The sequence below is a fragment of the Chelonus insularis genome, unplaced genomic scaffold (assembly GCF_013357705.1).
Source record: "Chelonus insularis isolate UGA/USDA-ARS -01 unplaced genomic scaffold, ASM1335770v1 contig_406_pilon, whole genome shotgun sequence".
Lineage (NCBI taxonomy): Eukaryota > Metazoa > Arthropoda > Insecta > Hymenoptera > Braconidae > Chelonus > Chelonus insularis.
The window spans coordinates 1,061,501-1,073,811 of NW_023276563.1; the positions used below are offsets into that span (position 1 = coordinate 1,061,501).

The 12,311-nt window shown below is 29.9% G+C and overlaps 1 protein-coding gene across 2 annotated transcripts in view; it reads left to right on the top strand.

Annotated features, from left to right (window-relative positions):
• Positions 1–12,311, top strand: part of LOC118069326 (uncharacterized) — a 158,896-nt gene that overhangs the window by 93,422 nt on the left and 53,163 nt on the right. Inside the window, exon 1 of one of the 2 annotated variants that reach the window (XM_035087365.1) lies at positions 4,412–4,872. The exons of the other annotated variant lie outside the window; for it this stretch is intronic. The gene's annotated coding sequence lies outside the window, so the exon portion shown is untranslated. Of the gene's footprint in view, positions 1–4,411; positions 4,873–12,311 lie in introns of those variants that run through there. 2 annotated transcript variants of the gene reach the window in all.

Below are 12,311 nucleotides of genomic sequence, written 5' to 3' on the forward strand. Positions count from 1 at the left end.
AGGGATTTACAAAGCATTCTTTGTACATTTGTGTCTCATACCGATTGATTCTTCTCTCCCTTGAGTATAATCTCTTTTCCACTTTATACTTTATAGTCTCTCCTCATATCCAATCTCTGTCTAGAGAATTTATATAAGAATCACTTTAAATAATTAACAACTTTCTGTTTGTCAGGAGAAATAAATTGTAAAATATTTTTTACAAGAATTTCAAGATGAAATAAAATATTGAAATTGTTGGGAAATTGTTCACATAGATTAGCACTTTTAAACAATTATTCTGACCCATTTGTTTATCGGCTTCAAAGTTAACACAAAGGAATTTTTTTTCGTTCATTTTATCATAGTCTTCCTTTTGTTTTATTTTGTTATCATGTAAATGAATACACCCATTTTATTCCTGACTACTTAGCTGGGTCGTTCGCGATATATTTCTTCTTGGGTTTTATAAAACACTACTGTAGTGTCAAGAGTTTTCAATGAGACTGCTTGGCAAGCGAGAAATTAGCATTTTATGAACGAAACCATCTTGAAATTCTCTCGCGAAGATAACAATTGAAAATATGAGTATAAAGAGCAGTATCATATTCCATGTTTTTTATATTTTTTCTTCATATTCTTTCAATATTCAATTTTATTCAAATCTTGTTCATAAATAAAATACTATTTGTATTTTTTAAGATTTAAGATTCTTCCGGGGATATTTGTATAATTTTTATTCAACGCTTATTTGTTTAATCTTCGAGTAATTATTTTACCTTATTTTTCTGGTGAAATTGCTTTCGATCCAATGTTGAATTGAAGGGGAAACCACACAAATCGACATAAATGAATTTGAACGAGACGGACAAAATATGGGAAATGTATCAAAAATAAATGAAAGGTTGGAAAATAAATAAACATACTGCCTAACAATAAAATATTGAAAACTTTCGTGTTTTATAAAGTGATTCTTGAATTTATTCACTGTTGCATGCTATTTTATCGAACGAGACTTATAATGTCTAATAATTTATTGCTCAGGATATTAAACAGATCAATAATTCACAATCAACCTCAAACAAATATGATAAATTATTTTTATCATTACTGATTAAAGAATAATTTTTTGTCATTCCGTTTTTCATCATTACACATTACCATAAATGTGCTCCAATAATTAATTAAATAACAAACAATTATTTAGAGCAATTTCAACCATTTGTATACTTTTTCTAATGCTTTCAATTTAATTTTTTTCATACTGTAATGCTTTCGAATAATATTGATAAGAGGAAATATTTTCTTAATAAATAAAAGGAATAATTCAAGATATGGATTTATCCACTAAGAAATGATTCAAAGTCTCTTTGAGAAATAGTTTGTACTGAAAGCTGTTAAAGTCAAGTTATTAAAAGGAATTTCAATTCACTGATTACAAAGATAGTAAATAAATTCTGAAAGAAAATTTTTCTATAAAATTTTTCAAGTAAAATGGAGCTTTTAAAATGTTATATAAATGTATATGCAATAGAAGATTTTCCTGCAAGGTGTGTATTGATATACACTTTATGTGTATCGTACATTTGATATTCTCCATTTTATCTAGCTTGTATATATACAATAAATCGGTATATAGATGGGCTTTATGAATATGCGGAAAACGTAGATGTAAACGAGGGAGAGACGATGATTAAAAAAAGGGATGATATTCGTGATGCTCGTCATTGAATGCAGTAGTTGCTATTTGATTGAGGTGATTCTACGGTACACATCCCATCTATTCTACGCCCAATTTGCTTTTCATCTTCTCTGATGGCATGACAAAATAGAGAACTAAATGTATATCTATCGGGGAGAGGAGGAGGGATTCGATTTTTAAAAAAACTATAAAATTTTCTGTCATGAAATGCAGTTTTTTAATTAAATCTCTCAATTAAGCCTATTCTATTATTGATGATTTTTTTTTTTTTTTAAATTAAATAGATAAAAAAAAATAAACAAAAAATTCTTTGTAGGTTTTTTCAGACAATTCAATTTATAACAAATCACTTTAAATAATTGAAATATTTTCTACGATAAAAATAAAACCCTCACAAAATTTAAAAAGAGTAATTGATTTTTTCAATTTCAAAAAAGAAATTGTTGAATATATATTGTTAGAAAACGAGTGTCAATTGTGCTTGTCATCATTAGAAAATTTAAATTCGATAGAATACAATTAAATTTTTTGTGCAAATTGTCTTTGAACTACGTGAGAAGTTCATTACGATGCATCACACTTTAATTTTCAGTACAAATAGTTTAGAGAATCACAACGCACAGTGCAATTTCAAAGTTTCCAGACGCCAAGAGCATCATCATGATGCAGCATTGTGGAGAAAAGACAATGAGGAAACTATTCAGTAAATACGCGAGAACACAACTATATAGTGTCGTTGACGCTATAGAGCAATTGATTTTACCAGTAATGGCTGTAGGAAAGGATAGCAAGTGAAAGAGAATATCTAAAAGACTCGTATAAAGACACGTAGATAACATTTGTTAGCATTTGTTTGTGCGGAACAAAGCTCTGAGTTTTACATAAAATTCATCTAGGAAATATATACACTTTTATCACACATGAGTATACGCGACACACCTGCTCATTAAATATTTTGTTTTAAAATGTGAGAAAATTGATTAATTACTTATCGAATTTTTTTTTTTAAATCATTTTTATAATGTTATTATTTTACAATATATCTTTAATAGACTTCTTGAAAATTATTAAATAATAACAACCAATTAAATTAAATTTTTTTTTTCAATCACAATTTTCAATTAAAATTTTTTTTCTACCAATAAATCTTTTTTTAATCAATTAAAATTTAAAATAGAATTCAAGTGTGCTTTAGATTATTTTTAAAATAATTATTTAAATGAATAATTGTAAGATATTTTAAATGTAATACATTGGCAGCAATTATTTCAGAAAAACAGTTCCCTTGATCTTTCTTATGGAAATTGATTAATCCTATCAATCGTTTTATCGAGTCAGCTGCAATTTATTGTCGATTATGAATAAAAAGGAATAAAAATTCTCGCAATTCCAATTGATTCCATATTTAGAGTGCTGATGTTGCTGCTTTTAAAAGGGAACGTCAGTCTGAGAAATGATCAGCTGTCTTAAAACGAAGCACGTGCGGTGTGAGAAAGAGCCTTGGTTTCTTGAGGATTTACGTGGTGTTAAGAAGAAAACCTTGAGGCTTTCCCTTTCCTCACGAAAGTCTTCGATATTCCTACAGACAGAAATCTTCAAAAAAGGGAAGAGTACAAGATTTAGCTGCTTTCACTTTCGACAAGTACAAGTACAGATGATTAACAGAAAACAAAGAAAAAAAAATATCCCATCAAACAGAAGAGATTACATGGGCGTTAAACCTTTTATGGAATGTAACCAATCCCCAAAAAATTTCATTTGAAATAAATTTAATTCTATTTTAAAAAATTTTCCCCTCTACACAGAAATCGATTTTACACTCAATAACTACTCTAATTATGAAGGTGTGCCATTGGGCATCAACTGTTAAATAAATTTGAAGGCCACTTTGAATCTGTAAAGTTGACGCTATCGTTTCGCTTAAATGCCTATAGTCCATATAGTTGAAAAGATAACGGTCATTGCTAAAGGTGCCGATTAAAATGCTAATGATGATCATTTAAAACAATGGAACGGCAGTAGAGTTGTCGGAAATAGCGACTTCGTTCACTTTTCGGAACTTTATAAAACTTAAAAACTACTTTCCAGGAGACTATTTAAAGTAATGGAGGTTAAAAAGATGAGACAGGCAACTGCAAGAGTAGGTAGGAGTTGCTTGGTACATAGACATCTATATATATATATACATATATAAGTGTATACATGCATCTACCATACCAAAAGATTTCAACTAATATCATTCTCTAGTACACAAGAATCTCAGGAGCAAATTTCTTGTACCTTCCGCATTCTTTTCCTTTTTTTATCTTAATTTGTTCACTAAAATCCAGCTCATTTCAAACAATAAATCTTATTAAAAACAAGAAATAGTCGTAAGGAGTGTTATCGATGATAAACATGTTAGTAAGGGCCTGCAAGGCCTTGAGTTAAATGGAAGGAAGAGGCCCCACTGAAACAATGAAGAGCCCAAGACTGGTGTTGCTAAGGTCGTGGCCGCCAGCAAGAGGAGGGAGAATAAAAGAGAGAAGTGTGTGCACGCTAAACATCCAGACAGCCAGAAGACTAGGCATAAGGCCGTATACCTACCAAAGCCGTGAGCAGACTAGTCACGGTGGTGGTGGTGGTGGAGAGGTTCCGTTCCCTCTTCTTTTTCTCGATGCTGCCTAAGGTCCCAACTATAAATCATCCCTGCTTACGTTTAGTTCACTGGCAGCCGCATCGCCAGTCTCGTTTGGGCCGCAGCCCTCGAGTGATCGGCCAGTCATTCATTCTCCAAGCGTTAGCTCACACGTCTATTGATTATCAGTCGAGTGATTTTCTTGTGAATGACCAATCAGTGTACTTATCTTTGCATTATAAATACGCAGACACATTCATTAGTTACTGGTGATTTCTCATCTTTCATTATTCAACATTTTTATTGGAGTTTTCAAAGTTTTTTTGGTTGCCTTCTTGTTGGCTACAGTGGATGGAAATGATGGTTCAGTTTTGGTGCAGCTGTGCTTATTCTTCTGTGATAGTTTGTTTCTTGGAGTTACAGTGCTAGTGGTTTTTGTTATACAATGGGAAATATTTTGAGAATGCAAGAAAGTTTGATTGTAAGTGGAACGTTTTTGATTAGTAAGAAAAAATCAATTATTTATGTGAATGATCAAGTTAAGGATCATCAATCTTTCGAGAGGAAGCTACAGGTAATGTCTATTATTTATAAATTTATTTCGAATTCATATCCTGCTGTTTAGTTTTTAATATTCATTTGAGGCTAGATATTTCTTAATCTTCAACACTTATTATTGGATTGCTCATTTTTTATTCAATTTGTGAGCATTCATGGGAGTATTGATTAATTGAAAAACATCGATCGTCGAGAATTCGTTTGTTATTTTAGCCATTTCTTAATACGCGAGTGATGATTTTTTTAATGTTAATTTATTGCATCGGCTTTGAGAAAAAAAATTCGCTACATAGTGTTGATGGTGTTTTCACAGCATTCGATTAGTGGAAATTTTTTGAAAAGTTTGTGAAAAGTGGTGGGAAATGACCTGAGCGTCGTTTGAGGGAGTTTTAGGTGCTTACAAAATATACTAAAAGTGCATTTTTGAAGAAAAATGGTGAACCATAAAATCATGAAAGCTTGCTGACAAAAAGTGTAAACAACCAACCCAGTGTTTATTGATATATTGTTATAAATTTTCATAAAACTTGAGGATTTATTTCATCGTTTATTGATGAAAGAACATTTTAAAAAAAAATAATATTGAAGAAAGTTAGTTATTAAAAACAATAAAAAAGTGCAAACATTGTTTTTAGTGAAAACGAAGTGATTTATTGAGTGATGAAAAAAGTTTAATTTTTCTAATTTTTTCTTCTTAAAACATCGTGACAGTCTGAGCATTCTCAAAATAAATTTCGATAGAATCTCGTTTAAAAAAATAGTAAATAAAGTGGATCGAACAACAAACAACGAATTAATAACTAAAAATAGGAAATTAATTGAAAAATATTTTTAATCAAACTCGATTATTGGTAAACACTTCAAAAGCTCTAAAAGTTTATAAAAAAATTTTCTATATAAATATAATTTTAAAAAATCAATAATTTAATTTTTCAACAAGTGTTAAAACAGTATAATTACTCATTCCATTAAAAAAATTCAATTTCAGGTTTTTTTTAAATCTCCATTTCCCTCAAAACTGTTGTTTCTAACGGAAACATAAATTAAAAAATTTCTATCTATTTTTAACTCACCGATACAGGGATTTATCATTCTTTTTTTGTTGCTTCTACTCCATTAAATTATCCCCAAAAATGAATTTATTGTTCACATATTAATCTTCGTACTCACTCGATAAAAGAGACTCTAAATAAATTGTCATCAATTTCCATAATGACTCCACAACTAACACATTACCCGTTGATTATACCACAATTCAACATGAAAGGATGAAATGATAATTAGTTGATTCATCAATTGTGTAATGATGTGAGATGCAACAGGTATCAGGGGAATTTTCCTATAAAAAATGGAAAAAAGAATAGAGAAAAAGTGTAAAGCAAAGCACATATTCTGCTTCGGTTTTGTTCTTCTAGTACTAGCTTAAGTACTACACTCCAGAACCACTTTTATAACTCCGTGTATTTCTTTTAAACGGCTGAAGGATCGTCTAAACATTTATTTTTCAAACGTCTTACATGTCTCATAAACAAGAACCATCGTTGACAGGTGTTTCCGTTTCGTTAAAAATTGTGAAATGTCTATCTTACCTTGTCTCCATCTGTATTTGCCATAAGGGTGATAACAATACAAATGACAACTTCCAGAAAATTTGTAACTTATATCACATTACATAAAAGCTGAAAAAATTTCCCTGACGGCTGACAGATGTGTAACAGAAATATTTAAAATAACAGAAACATTCGAAAACCGGAATTTCCTTACTTTGACCAATTAAACAAACTTTCCAACTGTTTCAAAAAAAAAGAGACTCTATGATTAAGCCTTTTTAGTTTTTCCTTAAAAAATAATATTTCCTAAAAAATTATTAATAAGAGAAATAATTTTTTTTTTTTTGAAAATATACACGAATGAGTAATATTTTTTCGGAGTATTTTTTTTTTATTTTACCGAAAAAAATGTTCCAAAGTTTCAGAACAATACGATAGTTTGTAGTGAATCGTTAATAAAGGGTAATTTTTCGGTAATTTAATTTCATTTAAACTCGTTATATAAATTGCATTGAAGTATTGGTGGAAAAAAATGGACTTGTTCATGAACGATGAGTCTCGCGGTTATTTCAAAAATAGCTACGACTGCCACGTACCAAGGCGAGCATCGACTTTAGCCTAAAAGTGGATGTACGCGAGATTCACCAGGGGGGACCATTATTTCGAAATGATTTGAGAGCAACGGAAACACGAAAGGGGAGGATAATTGAGATGATTGGGAGACTTGGAAGGATTGTGGAGACGATGTACAAGTATTTCAGGATATGTTTCCTTATGTCAAAAAAACAAACTAAATCAATTTCGAATGTTTGCTACATTTTTGGATAATTTTGTCGAACTCAACCTCTTTCTCACATGCCTCAGTGGAAAAAAATTCACGGCAATTTTCTACGTTGTTTCCAAGAGCGTCTAATTTTTTCAAAAAAAAAATCAAACTATTTAAGACTTTAACACAAAAAATCCCGACTCAATTCCTACGTAATTTAAAATTAAACTCAAGAATTTTAACCCAATTTTTATTTCATCAAAAAAATAAGTAACTCTTTCTGACGAAAACTAGTTGACTCTTAAAAAAATAAGATAAGAATAATTCTATGAGAATTTTTGAGTGACTAATTAGGTATAAATGAATTACAGAGAAAATATTTCTGCTATTTATTCTCAAGTCCAGAAATATTTTTATCTGATTCTCTACTTTTCCCTAATCTACGTTATTATAAAACATATTATTAAGTAGAAGAGAAAAAAAATATTTGGAGTCTCTCAACCATTACTAGCACAAATTTCCCACGACCCCATATTTACTATAACCCTCGTTAATACCACAATTCCCTAGTTGTCGCGAATAATCCAGCTTTTTTTTTAATAACAACCTGAAATCAAACTTTTTTGCTTTTTATCCAGCTAGAATGCTTCCTCCTAATAATTATCATAGACCTATCATAATCGGAGTAACGGAGCTATTAGTAGCTCCCATTGGAAGATGATTAATCGGCTCCGTTCCACCGGGAGATCGCATTGGGATAACGGATTCCATTTGCCCAACCGCCATCTTGCCTTCCGGGAACCACGTCCGTCCGTTGGAAATGGACGAATTATTGAAGTCTCCGGGACTTCCTCGCGATGTCTGCTGATTAGTAAATTATCTGCTAGCCTGATTTTTCGCTCAAATTCTCTAATACCTGCTCTAATGTGTTTCCTCTAGCTCATTTATCGAAAAAATGTGGCTGCTATTGGAAATGAAAAAAGTTTTACTTCTGATAACATTTTTTTAAACTACATCTAATAATAATTAAAATTAATAGACGATATTTTTTTTTTTTTTGCTTTAAAGTATTTCAGTGGAGTGAACTTTTTTTATTGAGAGACACAAAATTTAGGTCATACTGTAAATATTTGAATTGGAATTTTTCAGTGACAAAATTAATTTTTCATGAATAATTCGATCCAATTACAAAGTACATATAATTAAAATTAACGATATTGATATAAATTTAATAATATTTTAAATAATTCTGAACAATTGAATGGAAATAAAATTTTTAATTAATATCCAGTTGATAAAACAATCATTTGAATTGATGTTAAAATATTTAAATATAATTTTTTCACTATAATTAATTTTCTCAATGATATATTGAATACAATAAAGCTTAAGAAGTGAAGTTATATGCACTCGAGCTGTTCGTTTATGAATTTAAATATCTCGGTTTAATGTTTTTTTGTTATTTATGAAATGAAAATTATTTTTATTGGTCAGAGGATTACACTTGAGATGGAAAAAAAGTTTAATAAAAAATAAGCTGAATCCCGTAATGAGCAAAAGGGTGACTTTTAGGCTTTTAATTGATGATACAAAAACACTGAAATAATTTTAGCCACGCGTGTACGCTATAATAATAATAAAAATTATTAGAGAAGGTTTTTAGTTTTTCTCTGGTTGCATGAATTTTTTTTTGTGGAGTCAGATTTTTCATTGGTTCTACTGCACACTCATACGTACACTGGCCACAGATTTTATTCTCGTAAGAATCGGGACACCGTGAAATTATAGATGAATCTACCGCGAAATTATTTGAAGATAAAATATTGGAAAAAGGTCTCATTCATTGGTTGATAAAAAGAATGAAATAAAAATAAATTGATGATTTATAAAATGTGGATAAAGAATATTCATCTCTGTATATACTTTGATAGAAAATTACGAATGTATTTGTCTTTGAAAATAAGATGAGATGAGCTTTTCCATCGTTTTTACGTCGACGAAGAAAAAGCCTTGAGGCTTCAAGCTCATAGATAGATCAGAGCAAAATCTATGCTTCATCTGAGATATATATATATATATATATATATAAATCTATAGACATAAAGTAAAAAGTAAAAGTGAGATGAACAACTTGAGATTCGAGAGGCTCAACCAATACGTCACGTACACATTTTCTCAGCACTGAAAATTTCCGCATTTCTGCATGCCTGTAGGGTGTAAGTGTACGCGACATGCATATTTTCCAAGCAACGAAAAGCTTTGCCAGCTCGACAGCGAGACGCCAAGCAAGTGCGCGAGGTCACTGATCCGAAATCATGAGTTATATGTATCACGTTATGTGCAGAATGAACTTGCAGTTATAAATGCACCAACTGGAAAAATTCGATGACACATGTCATAGATTCATCCTCCATTTAAGTTTATAAAAGCACTATTTATATTTATTAATATCGAAATATCATCTGAATAATTTATTGAATTTTCTTTCGATTATTGCTTCAAAAGATACTTGGGTGAATCTTACTTTTTTACTTTAGACTGCCTAAAAGGTTTAAATTGTCGCTTGCCAAGAGTTTTCACCCCAAAAGTTCCATTCTGGGATGAGGAATATATTTTTAAAAATTTACTATTTATTTATTTTGTTCATAATAAAATAAAAAATAGGATTGAACTACATATTCGATAGGTTTAAAGTTTTAATTTTTGTTGGCAAACATGGCTGACCTAGTAATAGATTTAGATTGATTTTTTAATGTCAGCAACCTACTGACATAATGGCATGATAAATCATGTCGTATAAAGAACTCGGTGTAATTAAATAATATTTACATGAATCATACTTTATGTAATAAATACCATTTTAATTTATTACATCAATGAATTGGAGTACAAACTTTTTCATTCTTTAATATAATTAATTATCAATGTAGCTATTAATTTCATCAGTTTTAAATTTTATCATAAATAATATTTTTCCCAAGGATATAAATCTTACAGAATGTGCTAAAAGTATCGATCTTCAAGGATTAAGAAAGCAAACAAATACGACAAGGTACATGGCTGTGACAAATTTGTTTTAAAACTTATTCTTATCTTGCAACAAAGCTAGCAAAGAGTCAGCATAAAAATTTCTTAACAAAAATTTTATCACATTACATAATAAAATTTTCACATTAAAACAATGATTAAGAATAAAATAATTAAAAAGTTTATAAAAATATTCACATAATGAAATTTCTATGCCACTGATTTCAAGCTTTAATTAAATTACATTAACTAAGTTCATAAAGCTCATGAAGAATACCAGCACAAAGTTAACTACGAATGCACACATACCCCATCTCGCTACATAGGTACGAAGATTACATAGAGGGAAAAAAATCACAGTAATAAATAAATAGTAAAGTCCAATAACCAAACTGATAACAGCTAATTGGACATTTAAAATGTCCGCGAGAGGGTCGTTAACTTCCACAGAAGTCTATTGGAGTCTGTGACCGCACTCTAATAAACATGGCGTTGGTTTAACAGATAGGGATTCAATATAATTTCCCAACTTAACTTACTACTGTAATCCGGAAATAAAGTGCAACAAAAAAAAGCGAAAAATAAAAAATGGACTAAAAGAACAACGCCAATTGGCTACAATCGAACATGGAAAAGCAAGTTTTCCTCAATTGTTGGAACTACCACAAACTTTTAGGATATACAGAAGATGAGAGAGAATCCACCTAGGATATATGTGTATGTATTTGGCTGAATTTCAAGAGCCTTGAGCTTGTTGACCCGCGAGTTAGTGTTCTCGTTATATATCGGTTCGTAACACGTAAAATAACGATTGTAATATAGCAGCTCACTCTATATATATATATATATATAGTAATGTTGTATATGTATTCTCTCACAATTGAGAGAGCTTTCCAGCCTCGCGAGATTCTATTTCAGCTTGATTAGATGCGTCCAACTGCAGGGGAACTAGTCTATTGAGCTTTAACAAGCGACATTTACGGTCTATTGTAGATTCAATCGACTGGACCTCAGCAGCGTCCAAAATTACAACCAACTTCAAATTTAAACCATTCAGATCATTATTATTCTCTTTATTGTTAAGATACCTGCGTATCGATGTGCATTGTGTTGTGTGCACAATACCTCAAAGGTGCTCCAGCAGGTGAATGATCAATTCTTTTTAGAGCTTGAGATAAATTGATGTATTGCTTGGAGTCACTACACCCTGCATTCAACAATTGTTGCCACGGTCTTATTGAGTTACAATAATTAATAGAAAGACATTTCTCCTCAGTACTTGGCTAGAAATGAAATTTATTGCTATGATGTAATTCCGTTGGAAACAAAAATAGAAATAATTCATAGTAAGATTAATAGAATTGATTAAAAGGTTTTAGTGGTATAGATATTGAAATAATTTTTATCTTTTTATTAATTTTATATTTCTGATATTTTTTCCATGTTTTTTTTACTGTTATTTTTCTACGAGCATAAATGAGTTTTTCTCGTTAAAATTCACATGTTTTTTAAATTTTTCATTTACATGACAAAAAAAAAGATTATTTGTGTAGAACAAGTATGAGATGGAGGTATGTTTATTTTCCTCAATTGGTCTTTGTTATATGTAAATAATAAAAATAAAATACATTTTATCATTTATTAGGTGGTTAATTAATGTTACTATTTATTTAAAAACAACTACAGTATTGATAACTGCATTAATATTCCCAACAAAATGTTTATCTTTAATTTTTTATACATATATACATATATGTTGAAATTTTTGAATTAACATACAACCAATCGAGCGTTTTCATAATGCCTCGGAGGTAAAAGAGCAAAAAAACAAAAAAAAAATACCAACAAAATGAATAAAACAATATTATTTAAATATTCATAAAAAATATTCAAAACTGCTGTGTATTAAGAGTGTCTTTGAAATTTTAACGAGCTATTGAATCAATCTAGATTTAATATAAACACAGAAGTGAATTAAAAATCCTACTAAACTTTCTCAATAAAAAAGTTTGAAGGATTTTAATTAAAATACATATAATGTTTCAATTAAAAATAAAATTATTTTTATTAATATTTCTCTTGGTAATTCATTGGACATTAATGGTAGAATTT